Source organism: Balaenoptera ricei, chromosome X (assembly GCF_028023285.1).
Source record: "Balaenoptera ricei isolate mBalRic1 chromosome X, mBalRic1.hap2, whole genome shotgun sequence".
Taxonomy (NCBI): Eukaryota; Metazoa; Chordata; class Mammalia; order Artiodactyla; family Balaenopteridae; genus Balaenoptera; species Balaenoptera ricei.
In genome coordinates this window covers 34,151,973-34,176,111 of record NC_082660.1, presented here as the reverse complement: position 1 = coordinate 34,176,111, position 24,139 = coordinate 34,151,973, and positions in this window count along the sequence as shown.

Genomic DNA, 24,139 nt, shown 5'->3' with positions numbered 1-24,139 from the left:
ACAGGCTTCAGTGGTCGTGGCTTGTGGGCTCTAGAGCGCAGGCTCAGTAGTTGTGGCACACAGGCTTAGTTGCTCTGTGGCATGTGGGATCTTCCCGGACCAGGGATCGAACCCGTGTCCCCTGCATTGGCAGGTGGATTCTTTTTTTTTTTTTTTCTTAACATCTTTATTGGAGCATAATTGCTTTACAATGGTGTGTTAGTTTCTGCTTTATAACAAAGTGAATCAGCTATACATACACATATATCCCCATATATCCTCCCTCTTGTGTCTCCCTCCCACCCTCCCTATCCCACCCCTCTAGGTGGTCACAAAGCACCGAGCTGATCTCCCTGTGCTCTGCGGCTGCTTCTCACTAGCTATCTATTTTACATTTGGTAGTATTTATAAGTCTATGCCGCTCTCTCACTTCGTCCCAGCTTACCCTTCCCCCTCCCCGTGTCCTCAAGTCCATTCTCTACGTCTGGCAGGTGGATTCCTAACCACTGCACCACCAGGGAAGTCTCCCAGAGCCTCTTCTCTTAATCACTGCCTGGCACTGACTACAGAGGAGAGTGAATTTTGTAAAGGTCATGTTAAATTTAAGAGGGAAGAAAACCCATGAGCAAATAGAGAATACCAGTTGTTTGAGAAGAGAAAATAGAAATGGAATGGTCCGAAGAGAACCAAGAGTAGCTTGTGGAAAAACACATTTCCCAGGAGAAAAGAGAGAGAGAGCCTGGACTCAAGAATTGCCTTGAGTTAGCACGGCATTCTGCTATATATTGCTTGAGAATTTCTCTGTACTTTGCCAGAAAAAGAATGTCTTAAAAAGTTGTCTGTACTAATTAATACCATAAAAGTCTATTTTGGAGAGAGAACAAATATAATCATAACAAGTGTGCTGCAAGAGTCCAGTTCTTTCCTCCTGTGTCTATGCTCAGTTGCCAGCCTGTCTCTCTCAGGAAGACCGGCATGGAGGTGGACCCCAGGGAGCCAGGGCCAAGAGACCTGAAGCTCATTTCTTGTTGGGATGTCCCCTCACTGGGTGCGTTCTTGACAATGAGCAATACTGTAGCCCCAATAAAGCCAGTTTCTCTTTCCTTTTATGCCAGAGGACTTCCTTCAGTGCCTCATTCTGATGACCCAAGCACTTCACAGAAAAACTAGTCTTTGAGATAATCCTGAGGCTACAGAAAAACACAGGTCTGCACATAAGGAGGCCTGTATTCCCTGACCTAGCAAGGGAAATAAATCACTTATGCGTATATGCCATGCACTTCCCAGTGCTCCTGGGAGTTATGGTACTGAGGATGGGTGCTTCCTCACAGTATAATACCCAGGCAGATCTCCTTTGTAATGACCGCTGCTGGACCCCAGGATCTGAGGAACCCAAGAACTTCTTAGCTGAACTCCTGGCACCCATGAACATAACAGCCTTCTGTACTCATGGAATAAGAGTCTCATCTCCTACACTAGAGTTGTCCCTAGGAATTCGTTTTCTTCATCTTTGGATCCCTTCACTTTGTTCTTTGCCTTCACTTTGTTCTTTTGACAAGCCTTGGTGAAGTTTTAAACCAATCATCTGGAGCACCTTAGAATCCTGTTCCTTTGAAAATTGTAAATGAAGAAATGTTCTATAAAGGAAAGACCAGAATGACGTGGCCAATCATTGAAAAGATCCTTTCCATTTTACAGGTCCCAGTAACCTCACATCAATTAAATGGCAATGCACTTAATTTTCAGGATGTGCTATGATAAATTAGATATCTAAATGTCAGATGAAACCAGGGCTTTCTGGAATTTCCTAAGATGCAACCTGGGCGTGTGTGTATCTGGGGAAGATATGCATGTCGGCCTTTTATAGAAAAGGACAAAACTGCAAAGTTTTCCTCCATTATTTAGATTATAAATGGGTTGATCAACACAACTTCACTGTCCAATCCATCAGAAGGCATTATTTTTAAGGTAATGAATACTTATCAGACTACAGGACACAGTTCAATTTTAAAATATATATTATGTAAGTAAAATCTAGTTTTGTGAGTTTAAAGAGTAGCAAATTTGTATGCTGTATTCATTATCTATCATGAGTATATATTCCTTCTATTTCATTTTATTTATTTATTTATATTTAATTTTTGGCTGCACTGGGTCTTTGTTGCTGCACGCAGGTTTTCTCTAGTTGCGGCCAGCGGGGGCTACTCTTCGTTGAGGTGCGCGGGCTTCTCATTGCGGTGGCTTCTCTTGTTGTGGAGCACAGGCTCTAGGCGCAGGCTTCAGTAGTTGCAGCATGCGGGCTCAGCAGTTGCGGCATGCAGGCCCTAGGGCACACGGGCTTCAGTCGTTGTGGCACGCGGGCTCTGTAGTTGTGGCTCACGGGCTCTAGAGCGCAGGCTCAGTAGTTGTGGCGCACGGGCTTAGTTGCTCCGCGGCATGTGGGATCTTCCCGGACCAGGGCTCCAACCCATGTTCCCTGCATTGGCAGGCAGATTCTTAACCACTGCGCCAACAGGGAAGTCCCTTTCATTTTTTTTTAACTCAGGTTTATTGAGGTATGATTTAAATACAGTAGAATTCATCATTTTCAAGTGTACAGTTTGATGAATTCTGACAAATGTGAACAGTCATGTACCACCACCATAATCATAATATAGAACATTTCCCAAAAGTTCTTTCATGCCCCTTTGTAGCCAATCCCCTCCCTCACTCCTTAGCACTGATCTGATTTCTGTTCCTATAGTTTTGCCATTTCCAGGATGATGTCCCATAATAGAATCATACAGTATGTTAGTCTCTTGTGCCTGGCTTTCTTCACTTAGCATGTGGCATCTGAGATTCTTTCATATTTTTGCCTGTACCGGTAGCTTGCTCTTTTTTAACGTTGAGTAGTAATCCATTGTCTGATCTATCATAATGAGTTTATTCATTCACCAGTGGAAAGATACTTATGCTATTTCCATTTGGGGCTGTTATGAACGAAGCGGCCATGAACATTCGTGTATAAGTCTTTGGGTGGGTGATGATGTTTTCACTTCTCTTGGGAAAATACATAAAAGTGGGTATTCATTTTATTTTCAAATGAATATACACACAAAATAATATATGGAAAACTGAAATTATATGTACGAAAGAAGCTATAATATTCACTACATAATTTTCATTCTTGCAAATGATACAAATCTCTTCGTTAGCTGGAAAACCCTAGTTAAAGAGTTCCTAACTGCTAGAACCAGAGTCTTCCATTACTCTCCCACTAACTAGGTATGGGATTAGGTAAGATTCTCAAATTCTCTGGGCTCTGGTATTTTCTGGGCTTGGTAGATAAGAACACAGGCTTTGGAATTAGTCAAAACTGACTTCAGGGACTTCCCTGGTGGCCCAGTGGTTAAGAATCCACCTGCTAATGCAGGGCACATGGGTTTGATCCCTGGTCTGGGAAGATTCCACAGGCTGGGAGCAGCTAAGCCCGTGCGCCACAACTACTGAGCTTGCGCACCACAACTACTGAAGCCTGCACGTCCTAGGGCCCATGTGACACAACTACTGAGCCTGTGTGCTGCAACTACTGAAGCCCGCCCGCCTAGAGCCTGTGCTCTGCAACAAGAGAAACCACTGCAATAAGAAGCCCGCACACCGCAACAAAGAGTAGCCCCCACTCGCCGCAGCTAGAGAAAGCCGGCGCCCAGCAACAAAGACCCAACTCAGCTTAAAAAAATAAAATAAAATAACTGACTTCAGATGTAGATTTCACCAGTTTTCATTTCTGTGAGTTGAGAAAAGTTTAACTCTTGAGCTCAGTTTTCGCTACTGCAAAAGAGAGATAAAGACAGAGTTTCCCTGAGACTTTCATGAGAAAATATTTATAAAGCAAGTAAGATCATTCCTATTGTATAGTAAGGATTCAATAAATGGTGACAATTGTTATTACTAATAGTTGTGTAATTTTTCCCTCCCTCTTTTTCTTCCTTCCTTCCTTGCACATTTTGTTTTTCTATGTGCTACATCTGGTGTTACCGTTAAACACACATTCCTTCAAAGAACTGGAATTCTCAGTGGGAAGACGCATTCATAAGCAGAATCACGGTGTCACGTCCCAGTGCAGTAACAGACTTGTGTATGGGAGGGCGCTTATCACAAGGCAAGCCGAGGAGAGATGCAGCCAGAGTCCAAATAGCCCTTTTCAGAGTTTTATTGTCAATGAAAAGAGTAGAGGTGGCACACAGGGGGTGTAGGCAACAGCGTTTCCTGACTTGAAAGCCTGCAGGGCAAGCCCTTTTAGGAAGTGCTTCTCCAGATCTGGTGATTCCAACTTAGACCCTGAGGTCAGATACATTCTAATGGTGTCAAGCTCCTGGGAAGAATTCGTCCAGGTGGGGGGCCGCTAAGGTCCCTGACCTAGCCCTTCTAAAAATGACAAAAGGTTACCATATGGTCAGCAGGCAAGTGACCAAATGGTCTGGGATAGGCTTCCTCTAACAGCCTGTAAAATTCACTTGCTCTTTGTCGCTCCAAAGGCAAATGTTTCCCTAACTTATAACCTGTGGCCTTTATTCCAATGACTAGCGCCCGGGCCCGACTTGAGAGAGCTCATTGGCACATACCAGCAACACAGGTTAAACGAAGATTGACTTCCCTAAAAGCCCACCTCTGAACTAAACTGGTCCACTTCCTTATTCGAGTCAGAATCAGTGTTTCAGTTTGGCGGCCTTTTAATAAACGTAAATTGCTTTTTGGGGTCTTTTCTAAGTCAGAAGTGTGTTGACAGCTTTCTTCCAAACATGCTGACATTGCTGCAGCTTTATGTAGCTGAAAACACACAGGCTGGTCTGCAGCTTTATGTAGATGAAAACACACAGGCTTGTCCCACGGGTCGCGGTGAGTGTCTGTCCAGTTGCTATAGCAGCTGAGCATATGCGGTGCCCACCTTGGCCTGCAGGCAGGAACTGCAGCGCCTGCTTTCTCTCTAGGAGCTGCCTGGCAGAGCGGTGCCCGGTGTTTCGGGGGCAGGTACTTGAGGGGAAGGACTTTGTCTTCCATGTAAGAAATCTGTTTCCTGAGAGCACCTTGCAGGTGATTCTGCAACCACTCGCGCCCAGTGAACTGGCAGAATTTCCTCAGGGTAAATAGGGGATAATTAGTCGGCTGCCTCTGCAGCCTGTATTTCGTCTTGAGGCTCTAGAGAGGGAACTGAACTTCATCGAATCTGGGGCTTCCTTCTCCACCGCACAGACTGTTTCTCTAAGTTGCTTCAGGGTCCTCAGCTCAGAGGCAAAGCGATGCCCGAGCGCTGGGGACTGTACGGTGTTACTGGTTTGAGGGACCGGGCATCTCTATCAGGCTGTGGAAGCCACACACTCTTCGTGAGGCAGAGTTTCCAAGTTCTCGCTGGCTGCTTTTGTATGAAGTCCAGCTCAGGGGAAGACCTCCTGTTTTCTTTCTCTTAGAGCTGACTCCGCCAGTTCTGAGTCAAGTGATTCCCTGAAATATGATTTAGTAACTCCTCATTTTTCTGTGGGGGCCCTTTTGCTGGAGGGCTGTCAAAATTCTGCTGGAAATGACGTAACCCATCCAACATTGGTAACTCAGCCAAGGCTGTAGCTATGCTCTGGAATTCAACAGTCAGAAAAGACTCTGTCCCTGCGCGTTATATAGGCCCTCTCTGAGTCTTCTGAGACCACCTCATCCTCAGTCTGTTATATGAAGGAAAATTAAATACTACAGACCGCGGTCACGATGTATAAATCAAGCTGAAAACAGACATTGAAGCCAACGTTCTGATGAGCATCTAAGCCACTTTCAGTTTATTTACTTTTCATCAAGCCCCTTCATTCGAGCCCTGTGAGGAAAGTTGAGAAGTATTAATGACAGGTGAAGACAGCAGCACCTTTTTCACATTTCCTTTCATGTCAAAACAGACACCATATCTCAGAGGTAAGGATTCTCATCTTTAATTGACGGCTCTCATTAATGATACTGTAAATCTATCACTTTCTACAAAGCATTCCAGTATGCATCATCTCACTTGATCTTCACAACAACATTAGGAGCAATAAAGTCAATGGGAATTTAATTTTGTTTGGTGGTTTCAGTTCCAGGAAGTCTTCAGAAACAAGGTGGACTTTGACTTGACCTTTGTGGGAGGAGGCATGAAATCTGCATGAGCGCTTTTCCGTGGAAGATTGCATTTCTCTGCCCCTAAGGGGTGTAGCCTTCAGTGCAGTGCTGTTGACCCCGATGCAGGTGCACAGCCCATGCCTCGCTCTTCCTGCCGTTTCATCCTTTCTCATTATGGATGTTCCATGGCTTTAGCTCTTACTACTATAACCCCTGACCCCTGGCCCCTTTCCACATGGGAATATGGTAGAGGGTCGTGTGGGGTAATGCCTAGACTGGGGCTCCAGAGGCAAATTCTAACCCTAAGTTAACAATAGCTCTATGATGTTTGACTAATTTCATGTGTTAAGAAACAAGGAAAGTGGTTGACACGATGAACTCTTAGGTGGCTTCTTTAACTGTAGGGCCATTTACAGAGGTGTGGACTGGGTCAGGGAGCCCATGGGGGCTGCTGAGGCACCCAGGGACCCGCAGCAACAGAAGCCTTAACCACACCTGAAGGGGAAAGGTGTTTTGACAGCAGGAGCCTTTCAGCAGGGTCCCTGGGCAGGGGCTGTAGCTGTGGAGGAGTGCTGTCACTGCCATTAACTGCGCAAGCCAGGAAGAGGTGAAAGAGAGAAACTGCGTGACCTTGCTCTCTTTCCGCCCTCCAAGGTTCTGCTGACGCGTCCCACTGGCCAAACCCAACGGGAGCCAGAGTGCAGGGGAGCCCAGGTGACGCACACGGCAGGGCACAGCCTCCTGGGGCGCGGAGGAGAGCAGAGGATGGCTTTCAGTAGATCTGGGGGCAGACGGCACTTACCCCCCAGAGACCCCAAACCATGACTTGGCTGTTCTTTGTGCAGACTGACAGGTTCTAGCTGCCATTTATATGTTTGATTGTTTATTCATTTAAACAGCTGTTAGTTCTATCTCTACTTGCAAAATGCTCTCTGGTAAATCCACCGATAGAGGAGTATCCGTTTCGCAAATCAGCCAGTTTCTCTACAATAACTGAAAAACATTGATATTTATTTGGTGACTGGTTGAAACTTACAAACACTGGTTTAGAAGCTACTACCATATTTTCTTGTAGAGAATAAAATTTTATCAGTGACATAGATTTGGTAGTCCTCTTAAAGTAGGTGATACCAGACTAATTACAACTTGGGTAACACATGTTTAATGCTGATAAACTTATAATGGGGATACATTGAAGCATTTGGAACTTTATAACTAGCATTATTTTATACAAATGAAAGCATGAGTAGAAATCCCAGATTTTATTCTTTATAGGAATCAATATATTTTTATACACTGGTGTGTGTGTGTGTGTGTGTGTGTGTGTGTGTGTGTGTGTGTGTATGTGTGTGTGTGTGTGAATCTGTCTCCGGACTAATGGTTCTTTCTTTCCTTCCAAACAATAGGCAAAACATAATCAAATGCTTATGAAGCAAAATACCATGTTATACAATCTGATAGATTTTATTTGTTTGTATTGGGCCTAATGGAGCTGCTTGAACAGTGCGCTGGAGGATTTTCTATATCTAATTTATGCCACCACTCACTCTGATTTTCTACTTTGTTACTACCCCAGTAATCTGTTGCTATGCCCAGCTTTCTAAAATCCTAAGCACGGTGCAGAAGGGTACAATGAGTCTGAAATGCCACATCAGATCTAACTTTAGGACTGATGTTAAATAAACCTGAGAGTAAATATGAAGTGAGGAAAGGCTCTTACCTTCAAACTCCAGGTTTTAGGATCTGTGCCCTTTAATTTCATTCCACCAAATTTCTGAAATACACTATAACACAATGCATTTTAATCAAGCATCAAGATGCATTGTGTCTTTAGCTTGTGCTTTAAAATATTTAACAAATAATATTAGGTGGCTCCTGAGGGATCTGCATGGTATAATAGGACGAGTGGTTCTATCTGTAGAGGGAGATGAGGACACAACTGACATTTAGATTTTCACATGGTTCCCCCCAAACAACGTCATGCTGTGAAAAGCAGCACAGCTGCCAAACTGAAGGGCGGGGGAATCAGTACAAGCACACAGTCCATAAACGCGAATTTGGGGAAGCCAAGAAAAACACAGGACACGTCGAGGCAGACATAGTCTCCCGTGAGGAGTGAGAACAGGAGACCTGAGGCTGATATATCCAACCCCATTCTCCACCGTGTCTGCCTCGAGATGCTATGATTTCAGACCTTGTGCAAGAGGCACGTGGGGGAGTCCAGGGTGTTCACATCCATGAATGATGAGTCAGCGAGAACAGGGGAGGGAAAAGGGCGGACACTCCCCACACAAGTCCTGAGTGCTCACGATGCAGTGGGCTGCTGAGATCTGATTTCATCCCACGTGAGTCAGGGTAGTAAGCAATGGCGTATGAGGTATCATCTGGGTGATTCTAGGGCACGTACCCCCGTTCCCAAATACCTTCACGCAGAAACTGCCCCCCACTCCCCCCACCACTCATCACCCCTCCCCGCTACCTCTATGAAGTCGCATATTATCGCCTCCCTTAGGGAAGAGCACCTGAAGGTCCCTATTCACAGGGAAAGGTGTTAGCCACAGGGGGTCACAGGTTAGCAACCGTTCAAATCTGGAGCGTAAATGATTTCATTTATCGTGAGACACTAACTAATGCGGCTTGGAGGGAAGAGGACAGAAGGCAGGGATGCCGCAGTCGGATGGGGAAGCAGGATATTTCACCTCAGCCTCGGAGCAGCCGGGAGAATAAGGCACTTGACTCTCAAGGGAGGGTGGGATGTAGAGGTAAAGGACAGAGGAGCTTTGACAGGATGAGTCCCCGAAACTCAACTGGGCGCAGCTCTCCCACGGGGGAGTAACCCCCAGGGAGACAGTCCAGCAACGGGGTCTCTGTGGGGCAGAGCCAGGGCGAGGCACACATGCCAAGTTCCACCTCATCTCTGAGTCAGTCACCTGTCGGGGGGTCCTTAGCCCTGTGCTCCTTAATGTCCCTTGATTCCGCTTCGCTCCTTCACTCGTGTGCTTTTGTGATGAGAGTCTTCCCTCTCCTTTCAGGAGATATTTGGCGATAAACAAACAGGAGGTCTGTGGGGGTCCCCCAAGCTCACGTGCTTCAGTGTCATTGTCTACGGCTTGTGTCGAACGACCACGTGGGGCTTGAGCAACCCGCCCCTGAACTGGCCTGTGCTTCTCTAGGATTCGACTGTGAGGCAAAGTCAGGAGGCAAAGCAGAAGCAGAGAGAATTGTCCTTACCTGGGATCGTGTGTGTGTGTGTGTGTGTGTGTGTGTGTGTGTGTATGGAAAAGGAAGATCTTTGAACTTCATACTTCATGTATATAACTAGACAGCCTCTTTTCAGGTTAAGGTTTGCCATATAACTCTTTTGGGGGCCCTGTTTTGGTAGCGCAAAAAAGTATTGTAATGTCAATACCATAGTTTTAAAAATTGTAACCTATTAAAATTAACAGATAATAATGAGGTAATTATTTCACTGAAGTCACTAAGTGTTGGAATTTTGCTCTATACATCCCTGTCATGGTCTTATGAAATGCAGAGCTGTACAACTGGTTGAGTTGGTACCGGTAATCTTTTTATTTACAACTTTGATTTCTAAATGTTAACCTTCACCTGATTTTAAATGTAATTTCTTTTTCTGCTTATTTATATGTGTAATTCTTGAGGTAACTTACTATAAATCAAAAGCTACAAATTTCTAATTTAGTGTCTGGATTTACAGATCCCTGACTCTTCATTAACTTCTTGATTTATAAACAATGGATGGAAAGTCCCAGCTGTTAGATGCAAAAACTTGTGCAGGATTTATGCACTCTAAGAGCCCTGCTATAAATCACTGTCACATTTACAAATATTCCCATTAGTTAGTGCTTTGGCTCTCTGATTTGAAACACCTTCTCTTTTTACTATTTAATTCTGATTTATCTTTTTAATATACAGCTCATTCTGATAATTTGTTACCATCAAGTGCTGATTTATAAGGGCACTGTAATACATTTTATAACATAAATTTTAAAGGCTTTGAATTAGGTACACCAGACTTTTGAAAGCTTTATGGCTGAAAAACAATTCTCAGAAGCATAAAGTAAATTTTACGCCCTACAAAACAAAACACGGAGTGCTGGCCATAGGAATGTTTGTCTTTTCTTTCCATACTGTCTCCCCACCCCCTGCATTAAGACCTTCCCTTTTAAACAAGTGCCTACAGTTGTTGGCTGGACCTTCTTCTTAGACTTCCAAGGGCAGAGAAGTATTAGTGTTTGACCTGAACAGATTGATGTGATTATTGTGTACTAAGCCTCTTGTTGAATTTGGGGGGCCCTTCATGGTTTTATCTTGGTTCTCTCTTTCATCTGTGCTTTTCATCTGCTGGGGACACACTGAAGCACAATGGGGCTTCAATCCCTGATTGGGGAGCTCAGGTTTCTTGCTGGGCAGGCTGTTAACGACATATCACATATCGGTTGAAGTTATTTATTGTTTCCCTGGCTAAGGGCTGAGAGACTCATGTTTATCAGTTTTATTCTCCTTGCCTACTGGTGACTGAACTACAGCCCACTGTCAGAGAGACTTGCTCCTATAGGGGATTAGGGCAAGACGTGAGGGCACTGAGTAAGAATTAGCATTTTATAATGATCATATTCTGGAAGGCGTTATTCACAATAAAGGAAATGGGTAATTTTCCTCTTAATTCTCTCAAATCTATCAGATCTGTGTGGTTGACTTTGTTCATTAGGTTCATGTGCTTTTACCTTTGCACTTTTTTCCCTGTCAGGGTGGTATATTGTCACATGGTGACTTTAACTACAAAGGTTTTATCTTACTGAATTGCCAAGAGCTGAAAGCTATTTAAATGGGCAATTAAAGGCACAGATGTTCTTCTGGATGAAGTGACAAATAGTAGACAGAAACTGTTACCCTGTACTCTCTACATAGCCCTGAGATTTGCAGGAACCTGAGAAATCACAGGTGACCAATTTGCTGTACAGCAGCTGGGACTGACCATAAAGTATTTTTTTCCTTGAAATATTTTTAACAACAAAATATTTAGAAAAAAAGTAGCCCATATACTTAAAGACCTCTTTCGGGAGTATTCTTGAGCACTGGGGTTGGAGTTGGGCACAGAAAGAAACTAACACGATATTCTGGCAGTTCAATACATGGTCTGTGTCCTCAAGGGCAAGTCAAAGTAGCAAGGAAGGATTCAAATCCGAAGTAGTTAATAAACAACACGAGATTTTTATGGGAAACTCCGAGGTTTCAGCTGGGTTTCCCTGCTGAGTACTGTGTGAGCCACTGTAAGTCAAATCAGTTTTTCAGGGTCTTAGCTCCTCTACCTTAAATATAAGAGACTTAATTAACAAGTATTCATTGAGCACTTATTATGTGGCAGCCATGTCAAAACTATTGGGGAACGGGTGATCATTGAAGCCACAGTACAACTTTACAGAATTAAAACACAGGAGAAGGCAACATCTTTATAACTAACAAGGCCAGATATATGCTAGATAAGTTTGAACAAACACTGTATCGGAGGAAGAAAATTCCTCGTGGCCCCTTTCAGCTGTGCAGTACTCGTGAGGCAAGAGATAGATGGGCCCCACGTTGAGCAGCTGGAATTTGTCCCCTGAGGACAGACACTTCAAGATAAAGATAATGGCAGAAGCAGAGAGGAGCTGAGCCCTGCCTGGGTAAAAAGATAAGGAGTCTACATATTTCTCATTCTTGAGATCAAGGAGACCTCCCAAACTACACGTGTGTGGAAAGGTTCCTCAGGGGTCAGAAAAGGGAGAGGGTGCTGGTCCACAATATGTTCTGCCAATCTCCTAGAGACCCACACGCTGGAATCCATCTTGGCTAAAAGATGCGCATGCACATCCAGGAGGGCCCTGAGTCAGACCACATATGGACGCAGAGCCAGACAAAGCAAGATGATTGGCCAGAGGCAACCTGGAAGAACTGCCCCCATATAAATGATTTAAACTACCCCAAAAGCGTGCGACTCCCTCTGAGCTTGCCCATGTATCTTTCCGCATGTACTTTGCTCCTAATAAACGTTCTACCTGCTTTACAAATTTCCATCTCTTTGCTGAAATCTTTCTCCAAAGAAGACAAGAGCCAGGGCCCTGCTTCTAGCCACTCGAACCTGGTGGTCTAGTGGGTAGGATTTGGCACTCTTACCACTGCAGCCCGGGTTCGATTCCCAGTCAGGGAGTTGAGAGCCCATTTCAAGCTGCCACAAACTGCAGCCACCCCAGATCACTAGTGGTTCTAAGTGTTGCTTGCAGATGCTGGAGGGGGCCACACAAACTTTATTCTCAAAGAATTCAAGTTTTGTCCTGAATGATGGCTCTCTGAAGGATCAGTTTAAGGGCTTGCTCTTTTGTTTTGCCCTCCATGAAATGTTCTCACAGCTAGACTGGCCTCCTAGTAGGCATTGATCAAAATCATTTAATATACAAATATACTAGCCCTGGCCACCTGAGGCAAGAGATATAACAGATGAGAAAATACTTTGAGATTAAAAATGAAACCCACCATACCAAAACTTATGGGATACACTGAAAGTAAGGCTCAGAGTGAAATGTATAGCTGTAAATGCCTACATTAAAAAAAGAATAAACGTCTCAAAACAGTAATGTAACCTGCCACCTTAAGAAACTAGAAAAAGAAGAAAGACCAAACTAAACCCAAAGGAAGCATAAGGAGGGATGACAAACATTATGGTGGAGATAAATGAAATAGGGAATAGAAAGTAATAGAGAAAATCAACAAAGCCAAAAGTTTGTTCTTTTGAACATATCAAAAAAAAAAAAAAAAAAGGACAAACCTTAGCTAGACAAATAAAAAAAAGAGAGAAAACTTGTATTTCTAATATCAGGAATTAAAGTAGGATATTACTCCTGACCTTACAGGAATAAAAAGTATTATAAAAGAATATTATGAGCGAGACTTGCATAAAGTGAAGACAATGTGGAGATGCAGGGAGAAGGCAGCCACCTACAAACCAAGGAATGCCTGAGGCTACAAGAAGCTAAGAGAAAGACAAGGAATAGATACTCCCTCACAGCCCCAAACCTGCCAATGCCTTGATTTCAGACTTCTGGCCTCCAAAACTAGCTCTCAGCAGTCAGTCCCAAGATCCCATCTGACAAGGAGGGAGTCAGCACTTTTGATTTCTTGCTCTCTGGATGCTAGCACAGCCCATGTCTCACACATCTTCCCTAGGCTTCTCTGCATACTCCTCCCAAGTATCTGCTCCACGTCAGAGAGGTGGTTAGTAACTGGATTTGAATTGGAAGAGAAAGGTATCACCCTTCATGCCATCATCATCTGGATTTGGTGAATCAGATGTAGAGATTTGGTGTAGAACCCCTACATACTCAAATATTCAATTTAAGTATAAGACTTTGGGCCCAGGGCTTCCCTGGTGGTGCAGTGGTTAAGAATCCGCCTGCCAATGCAGGGGACATGGGTTCGAGCCCTGGTCCAGGAAGATCCCACATGCTGCGGAGCAACTAAGCCTGTGCACCACAAGTACTGAGCCTGAGCTCTAGAGCCTGTGAGCCACAACTACTGAGCCCACGAGCCACAACTACTGAAGCCTGCGCACCTAGAGCCGGTGCTCTGCAACAAGAGAAGCCACCACAATGAGAAGCCCGCACACCGCAATGAAGAGTAGCCCCCGCTCACCACAACTAGAGAAAGCCCTCACACAGAAATGAAGACCCAACACAGCCAAAAATAAATAAATAAATAAAAATAAAAAATAAATAAATTATTAAAAAAAAAGACTTTGGGCTCAAAGGACGTGGACTCCCAACATAATAACTAAAAAAAACAACTTCTTAGAGAATATTGGCATCTGTTTGCCTGCAGGAAAGTTTTGATTTTGTAACTTGAGAAATGGAGAGGAATTTTGGTGAAGGTGGAGCCAGAAAAGAAGGAAAGAGCTGTCTCATCACTATCTGATCCAGTTTGAATCCCTACAGTTAAGAGGAGAAGGGCAAAATGTGGACCCAACTGTCTAAGAGAGACTTTGTGAGCTTCTGGCAACACACATATCTTCTCCAGGAAGGGCTGCATTACCACTTTCAAGGGCCGTTAGGTACTTGTGCCTTCCTGGGCCCCTTCCTTTATGAAAAATATTAGAAATTATATTTTATAACTGTATTGATATACACTGGAATATTAATATTAAATATTAAAACATTTTCTTGGAAAAAAAAAAAGAATATTATGAGCTATTATATGCCAACAAATTATATAACCTGAATGGAAAGGACAAATTCCTATAAATACAAACCACCAAGCCTGACTTATGAAGAAACAGAAAATCTGAACAGACCCATAGCAAGTGAAGAGATTTAACTTGAAGATTATAAGGTTTACAATGATAAGAAAAACCCAGTACCATACAGCTTTACTGGTTAATTCTACTAGGTATTTAAGATTTAAAACCAACTGTTCTCAAACTCTTCCAAAAAACAGAAGAGAAGGGAACACTTCCTAACTTATTCTGTAAGGCCAGTATTACTTGATACCAAACAGACAGACGTCACAAGAAAAGAAAACTACAGAAAAATATCCCTTATGTCTACAGATGTAAAAACACTCAACAAAATACTAGCAAACTGAATCCAGCAACATATTAAAATAATTATACACCTTGTTCAAATGCGATTTATCCCAGAAGTGCAAGAGCAGTTCTATCTATGAAAATCAATCAATATTATACATTGTATTAATAGAAGGAAGGATAAATCCCCACATGATTATCTCAATGAATGCAGAAAAGCATTTAACAAAATCCACCACTGTTTAATGATAAAAACACTCCACAAACAAGGAATAGAAGGGAACTTCCTCAACCTGACAAACGGTATTTGAAAAATCCACAGCTAACATCACACTTATGAAAGTCCCCCTAAAATCAGGAACAAGAAACAGATGTCTTCTGTTGCCACTTCAATTTAACACTGTACTAGAAGCTCTATTCAAGGTGATTAGGAAAGAAAAAGAAATAAAATGAATCCAGATTTGAAAGGAAGAAGTAAAACTTTAAGTATTCACAGATGACATAATTCACAAAAACTATTACAGCTAATAAATGAGTTCAGCATAGTTGTAGGATTCAAGCTCAATACACGAATATCAGCTGTATTTCTATATACTTGCAATGAACAACCCAAAAATGAAATTAAGACTACAATTCCATTTTTAAAGGAATCAAGTAAAATAAAATACGTGGTAATAAATTTAACCAAGAAATTGCAGGAACTGTACACTGAAATTTACAAAGCATTGTTGAAAGAAATTAAAGAAGACCTAAATAAATGGAAAGGCATCCTGTGTTCATGTACTGGAAAATTTAATTTTCTTATGATGGCAGTACTCCCCAAATTGACCTACAGATTCAATACAATTACTATCATAATGCCAACTGTGTTTTTTGCAGAAATGGACAACCTGATCTGAAAATTCATATGGAAATGCTATGGGCATAGAATAGCCAAAACAATCGTGAAGAAGAAAAACAAAGCTGGAGGACTCATACTTTCAGTTCCAAAGCTTACTACAAAACGACTGTAATCAAAACGGTGTGGTACTGGCATAAGGATAGACATATAGATTAATGGAACAGAAGTGGGAATCTAGAAAAAAAAATCCTACATCTATGGTTAATTGGTTTTTGACAAAAGTGTCAAGACCATTCATGAAGGAAAGAATAGTCTTTTAAACAAATGGTTCTGGTACAACTGGATATCCACATGCAAAGTAATAAATTTGGACTCCTATCTCACATGGTATACAAAAATTATTGCAAAATGGGTCAAAGACCTAAATGTATACATTAGGTACATTTAGCTGCAAGTATAAAACTCTTAGAAAGAAATATAGGTAGAAATCTTTGCAGTCTTACATTAGACAACAGTTCCTTAAATAGGATAACCAAAAGCACAAATGAACAAAGAAAAAAACAGTTAAATTGAACTTAATCAAAATTAAATATTTTATTCATCAAAAGGCTAAAAAAAAAGTCAAAAGACAGCCCACAGAATGAGTGAAAATATTTGCAAGTTATATATCTGATAAGGGCCTAGAATCTAGGATACATAAAGATCTCCCAACACTCAATGACAAAAAAACAGTCCAATTGAAAAAATGGGCAAAAGGCATGAATATATATTTGTTCAAAGAATATATACAAATGGCCAATAAACACAGGCAAAGATGCTTGGCATCATCAATCATTAGGGAAATGTAAATCAAAACCACAATGGGGTACTGCCTCACACCTATGACTACAATTTTAAAAAGACAGATAAGAAGTGTTGGTGAAGAGACTCTCGGGAGGGGCGGTGTGGAGAGTGACCTGTGCTGGCACACAGGCTTCTTGGTGGCGGCAGCAGCAGTCTTAGCGTTTCACGCCCGTCTCTGGGGTCTGCGCTGATAGCCGCAGCTCGCGCCCGTCTCTGGAGCTCCTTTAAGCGGCGCTCTTAATCCCGTCTCCTCGTGCACCGCGAAACAATGGTCTCTTGCTGCTCAGACAGGTGCAGACTTTTTCCCGGACTCCCTCCCGGCTAGCTGTGGCGCACTAGCCCCCTTCAGGCTGTGTTCACGCAGCCAACCCCAGTCCTCTCCCTGGGATCCGACCTCCGAAGCCGGAGTCTCAGCTCCCAGCCCCCGCCCACCCCGGCGGGGGAGCAGACAAGCCTCTCGGGCTGGTGAGTGCTGGTCGGCACCGATCCTCTGGAATCTCTCTCTGCTTTGCCCTCCGCAGCAACAGCACCCCTGTTGCTGCGCTCTCCTCCGTGGCTCCGAGGCTTCCCCTCCTTCATTGACCAGACCTCCCACTGGTGCAGGTCCCGTCCCTATTCTTCTGTCTCTGTTTTTTCTTTTTTCTTTTGCCCCACCAGGTACGTGGGGAGTTTCTTGCCTTTTGGGAGGTCTGAGGTCTTCTGCCAGCGTTCAGTAGGTGTTCTGTAGGAGTTGTTCCACATGTAGATGTATTTATGATGTATTTGTGGGGAGGAAGGTGATCTCCACATCTTACTCCTCCGCCATCTTGAAGGTCCCCTCAAACTTATTTTAAAAATAAATTAGCCTTGGCTGCGCTTGGTGAAAATGGGGGTAATTTTAGAAAAACATATATTTCACTGAATATTAAATTCTAGCTTTGTTAATTAAGGTCTGTGTTTACTAGGACTCATAGTTCCTTGTTGTTATGTTATACTGTTACAAAATTTAATTCCATTGTCAGAAGGACACTCTAAGTTTGTTTCTGAAGCCTAACTTCATAATCAATCTTTGGATAAAGATCAGATGCTCCATGATCTACAACCAGGAGATTAACACCAGGCTATGGTCATTAAAATTTAAAGAAACAATCAGACTACACTAAGGATAACCAGCCTAGTAACGCTAGGAAACTGGGCTGGGTTCCTTGTGGACAATTCCAATATATAATTTCCCTGAAAGATAAGGATTGGTACAGAACAGACTAAGTCAGATGACCTGGGATATATTGGGCTGCACCTAATAGAAGTTCTTGACTTAAATTCTTACTTATGACCTTAGTACTACTGCTAGCTATATTATTTTCTACATTGCCTGTTTTACAAAATTGTTGTTTCTTACATTACCAAATGTGTGACTGAGCCTCTAATAAAATGATGATATATGGTTCCATATGAGATCAATGATTGTAATAGTGTAACTCTAGATATGAGAAGAAACAACAAGAGGGAATATTTTCCTGGACCATAAGAGACTAGTAAGGCAGGTGATCCAAAGACTTTTGGCAACTGTTAACAAGGCCTAGCTCAGTAACAGCACATTGAGTGGCCTGTCAACAAAATCTTCGCCAGAACCGGGAATGAGCATTCCTAGCACCATTGGACGAAATGGTCATGAAATGCCCCCCCAAACCATGGTCAAACTTATGACCATGAAGGGGCCCTGCCGACTGGAGACTGACACTTGCCATCTACCTCTACAAGGCAGAGCTATCTCAGAGGCTGTCTTTCCGGGCTACAGTCCTCAGTAATGCCCCAAATAAAACATAATTCTCAACTTTTAGGTTGTGCATTTTTTTTCAGTTGACAGGATCTCTTTATTTCTGTACCTCTTATGTACCTTCCTTGGGAAGATGCGCTAGGTGGGACTGAAGTAATTCTGGTCCTTGGCTCAGCACCAATGTAACACCACTCCCTAACAGGACCCCAATCATTTGTTTCCCAAGACCGTTGACCAAAACCGCCTGCCTTGGCCAGGCACGATAATAACCATTTGCCTGAGTTGTCTCAAAACAGGAGGTCGCAATAAAGAATGCCGAAAACTAACCAGGAGAAGTTTGGAGGGGCCAGAAGGAGGGAGGAGACACCACCCCATAACTGACCCAGAAGAATTCAGGAGGGGCCAAAAGGAGGAGGAAGGAGACAGTATGTCCTGCCCTAACCTCCCAGAAACCCTCACACTGGCATCCATCTTGGCTGAGAGATGCGCACGCCACCAGGAAGGACCCTGAGTCAGACCAGATATGGGTCAAGCAAGACCAGAGACCAGGTTGCCCAGAGACAACCCAGAAAGCTAACATCACCACCATAAAACCTGAGACTGTGAGCCATGTGGCAGAGCAGTTCTCCTGGGTTCCCTTACCCTGCTGTTCTCTGCCCAGGCACCCCTTCTCAATAAAGTGTTTTGATTTGTCAGTACGTGTGTCTCCTTAGACAATTCATTTCCAAGTGTTAGACAAGAGCCCACTCTCGGGCCCTGGAAGGGGTTCCCCTTCCTGCAATGGTATTGGCAACTAAAAACTGTCACTCACCATCTGGTTCTACAAGGATAAAGTCACTAGCCACTGTAGCTGCTGACCTTCAACACCCCCTGAAAGGAGTTCAGGGCAGAGATCAGGAATGAGGCACTCTGTGCTCTGACAAAAACTGGCAGAACAGGCCTTCAGAAAGTTAGATATTTTCAGGAGATTTTATGAGCCCAATTTCTCGCATCGTCTCATATCTAGAAAAGCACTAAAATCATTAACGGAGACATCTGCTCCTTGTGACTAGCTGCAACCTTCTCACGACCAGCACCAACCTTCTGCCAAAATGTGTGCTTGATTGCACATACTCCCCCTTCACTAAAATCTTATATATACTGACCTCCCGCCCTACCTCTTCAGAGCAGTTCCTCAGAGCTATATGAGAAGCTGTCTCCCGGGCGATAGTCCTCATTGGGCCCCAAACAAAACTTAACTCACAGCTCTCACGTTGTGCATTTTTCTTCAGTTGATAGTATTGACAGGAATATTGATGAGGAGTATCTTCTACTGGGCCAGAGACGTTAGAGTAGAGGCCCTTATGAAGTTTCTATAAAGTATTCCATTTATATAAAAGCTGTTTTTTGTATTATCTTCACAAATCACAGATATTAGTGATACTAAGGTAGTAAAACAGAGGGAGGAATAAAAATTTAAATGATTATCTGCAAAAGCAATGCATCTTAAAATGTATTTTGTTATGTCTCAATACTTTACAAACCAAATTACAAATGAATTCTAGAAATCAGGGAAGTCTGGGAAGATAAATATCAGACAAATCTCAAGTGTGTTTCAAAATCATTTTGTTGCAAGCATAACAGCCTGATGTCCAGAGCAGGAAACAATACATTAATTCATCTCCCTCCTGCAATTTTCCATTCTTCCCTTTTCACATGTCAAAGGCAGCCATAATGCCTGCATATTTCTTAAAGTAATTTTTATTTTGCATTTTCTAACCTTTACCATTGCATCTTTATCTTCCTTTTGGGCCTGTTTCCATTTCATAGAGACATCATGCTATCAAAATCTCCAGACAGGAAAGATGGGAGCTGGCCAGTTCTCCTCAAGCAATGCTAACAGAATATCCATCCCTTTTGTTAACCCTTTGGAAATGCCAAGCAGTGATTTACAACTCCTCGCCCCTGCAGGGCCTTTGTAAAGAAATCACCCAGATGGTGTGAGACAGTCCTGAGCAGTGCACTGCAGGATGCAGGGCTCTGGGCAGCAGGAATGTCTTGCAGGCTTGGTGCCCTCAGGACAAGGCGTGAACCATCCATGAAGAAAGGGATAAAGGGAAAAATAATGGAGCTCAAACTTGAAGCCTGTATCCTAGATTCCTTGAGGGTGAAGCTGTGCAAAAGAATAGTATCCTGTATTTATGGGAAGTGATGTTTAATTGAAACTGAATAAATACTAAAACATATAGATGTATTACAGAAACTAGAAATAGGCGTATAGATATACACAGACATATGAATATATATATTGCACATACTAAAGAGAATACATCCATGTGTTCTTTCTTTTTTGGGTTGTTTTTCAAAATCCAACATATTTTAGAGCAGGGGATCAGCAATAAAGGAAGCGCCACATAGTAAATATTTTAGGCTCTGTGTGCTACACATAGTTACAATTACTCAGCTCTTTTGTTGTGGCTTTAAAGCAACCACAGACAATGTGTAAACAAACAGGCACGGTTGTGTTCCCATGAAACTCTATTTATGGACACTGAAATTAGAATTTCATACAATTTTCACATGTCACAAAATATTATTCTTCCTTTTATTTTTTTTCAACTATGCAGACATGTAAAAACCACTGTTAACTCATACGCCGCTGTACAAAAATAGGTGGCAGGCTGAATTTGGCCCATAGGCCCTAGCTTACTGACCTTTGTTTTAGAGGATCAGGATCCATAGGATGAAATCAAATTTGATGCTATCTAAAAACTGGAAATATTTTAGACTTGTGGAACATCTAAACGCAAGTCACCCCTCCTACTGGAGATGACTATTTTGAAGTGTTAAAATAATCACTAGGTAGCTCTGTACTCTTTGTTTCCTCTGTATTTGAGACAGCATTTCACCCATCCTCTGCCAGGCGTTCAGCACTAGATGGCACCAACAGCTGACAATGTGGGGTTGCTTTTTTTTTTAATCTTTCGAAGTTAATACTGCTAAACATAGAAATTGTTTCTTATTTTCCCTGTACAGCAAGAAATACATGATCAATCTCTGTTTTTATTCCCAGAATGCTAAATATTTACTTTACTGTCAGCTTTCAAAGTGGGACTTACCTATATATCCTATCAAAAGGGACATTTTTGAATAATGATAGATTAAAATAATGCATTTGGCTAATAGAAGCTATACGGTTAGGAGCTACAGAAAATTAACCTGACACATTAAAGTAGTTCCCAAGTATCTACTTCTAAATTCTATTTTGTAAAACATGTAGACATGAAATAATTTAGTAATGCAAAACTAAAGTTGACTTCGCTGCTTTTGTATTTTCGGTGAAATGAAGCTATCATTTCTGAAATCCAAAGAAATGATATATTAACGCACCCTCAGTGAAGTAGAATCAATCCTACAGGTCACTGCTTGACTTTGTGGGTTAAAATTGCTTTCAAAATATTATTAATAGCACTGCTGCATTGGAGGCTTCTAAATCGATTAAGGTAGAGGCAGGATTGCATTTTTTTTACAAGAGCTTGCTAGCTTTCAAAATGCAAAATTAGAAGTACAGGCCACTTTGAGTAGACTTGATTTTCCTAAATTGAAAGAGATTAAGTTCATTGTTGGTAACTTGTCACAAAGGCAAATTTTCAAAATTTACAAGTTAAAAGTGCTGGAATAATATATAAATAAATAAATCACTGGCACATTTAAAATTGAAATGTTTTTGAAATAGCTGGCTTTATTTATGATTTGCTCATTTTACCTTCTTTACCACCTTCTTAATTTAGATCTGCCTCAAGCTGGAAAAGAATAAATGAGGGAATCCAATTATGTCATTTTATTTTACTGCCAAATCCATACTGTAATTTCTTTTCCACATGCTGTTTTCCAAATGTCATGAGATTAGAAGGCTGTTTGTTTTTATTCAACTTTAAGTGGCTCTGTATATGAGAAATGAATTGCATTATGTGTGTGCATAACCGGTGCATCTCCAAGAGAAAGAATAGCTCATCAGTCAACAGATTTAAAATCTAATAAAAATACTTTCAGTGAGATACAATTCATTGCAGCAGGGTTAAGCAAAGCATATGTAGTTATCTCTGCTTCTTCATTCCTTTTCATTTCCATATGAAAAATGAGTTTTGCTTTGATCTCTTTTTATTCATGTGTACATTAAATCAAGAAACTACATGATACATTCTGGAACTGATAGAATGCTGTTACCAACTCAAAACAGTGTCTACTTATTGTCATAACTATGTAACAACAGAGAAATAAAGGTTACCCATTGTCAACTACAAATTGGCACTTGCCATGGGCACTTGCCATCTGCCTCTACAATGATTAAATCAGGTGCCACTGCAGCTGCTGACCCTCAACACCCCCTGAAAGGAATTCAGGGTGGAGATCAGGAATGAGGCACTCAGTGCTTTGAGCAAAAGTGGCAGAAAAGGTCTTCAGATAGTTAGATATTTTCAGGAGCTGATTTTATGAGCCCAATTCTTGCATCTTCTCATATCTAGAAAAGCACTAAATTCCTTCATGGTGACGTCTGTTTCTCGTGACTAGCAGTAACCCTCAAGAGACCTTCTGCAAAAATATGTGCTTGATTGCATGTATTCCCCCTTCACCAAAATCATATATATTGACCTCCCCACCACTACCTCTTTGGAGCAGTTTTTCAGAGCTATGTGAAATGCTGTCTCCAGGCTGCAGTCCTCATTTTGCCCCAAATAAAACTTAACTCGCAACTCTCATATTGTGCATTTTTTTCAGTCGACACCATAGTTCTCGAAGTAGCATCTCTAAGGATGCTAGCTTTGTTTGTTTGTTTGTTTTTTGGCCATGCCACTCGGCTTGCGGGATCTTAGTTCCCCAACCAGGGATTGAACCCGTGCCCCCTGTAGTGGAAGCTCAGAGTCTTAACAACTGGACCACCAGGGAAGTCCCAATGCTAGGTTTGTTTTGCATTGAACATAATTTCATTTCTCCTTATCATTCTTTAACTAAACTATATTCATCTGAATAAAAGATCTGAACACATTATTTTGATTAGTCAGAATATTTTTTTCCACTAAGGAAACTAACTTTGCTCTTTCTAAGAGATTTTCAACTGACTTTTTGGGAGGAGTATATTAAAAACAAATCAAGGAAGGATGTCTGTGCTTTAAATTTCACTTTCTGAGTGAAAATCACATGTAAACTACATCTACACAGCATAAAGTTGGAAATGCAGTTGACAGTTATATAGACAATTCAGGTTTAAATGTTAAGTCTAAAATTAAAATTCAGATCTCAATGATTATCTAAACTATTTTCAAACAAGTTCCCTTAATATCATTAAACTTCTGTTTTTTAACCACATGCAACTGACAAACCAATCCTATAAACCAATCCAACAGACTTCTGTCTCCATCCTTACGTGTGGTGTACTAAGCACAATGGTAGTAAAATAGCACAATCCTAAGGATAGCTGTCAGTATAAATCTATGTTCCACTGCTGAATGTTCCCTTTAGCTCTAATAGTTTTATCGGTTATCCTGAATTGTTTCATAAATGATATTATCTGCAAATACAGATTCCCGACTTTTTGAAAGTTCGTTTTTACGCCACTTCACTTTTATGAAGAAAGGCCTACATTATTACCAGTTTTTGCTAACCAAAAGAAATCTGAAAAGGATTTTTGTTTTTACAAAAAAAGGCGAACAGTGAAAATGGTGTTCAGCATTTGCTTTACAGCCAGCTGTTAAAGAGGCAGCGCGCACCCCAAGCAGAGAGAGTGGCCCCTCCAAGCTCCTTCCCTGGGAACTACACTCAGCTTCTCAGCATCAAGCCACCCTGCCTTTGAAATGTGTCTGTGAGCATCTCTGATTTATCTCAATTTATTTTGTGCATCTGTCAGCAAGAAGCGTCCTAAGGTAATTGCTTCTTCACGTTATGTCATTTTGGTTTACGAAAGGTTTCATAGGAATGCTCTACTTTCACATAGTGGGGGGAAATCTGTAATATTTTTTTCCTCTTCTTTAACTTTTATATCCATGCTCCGTAT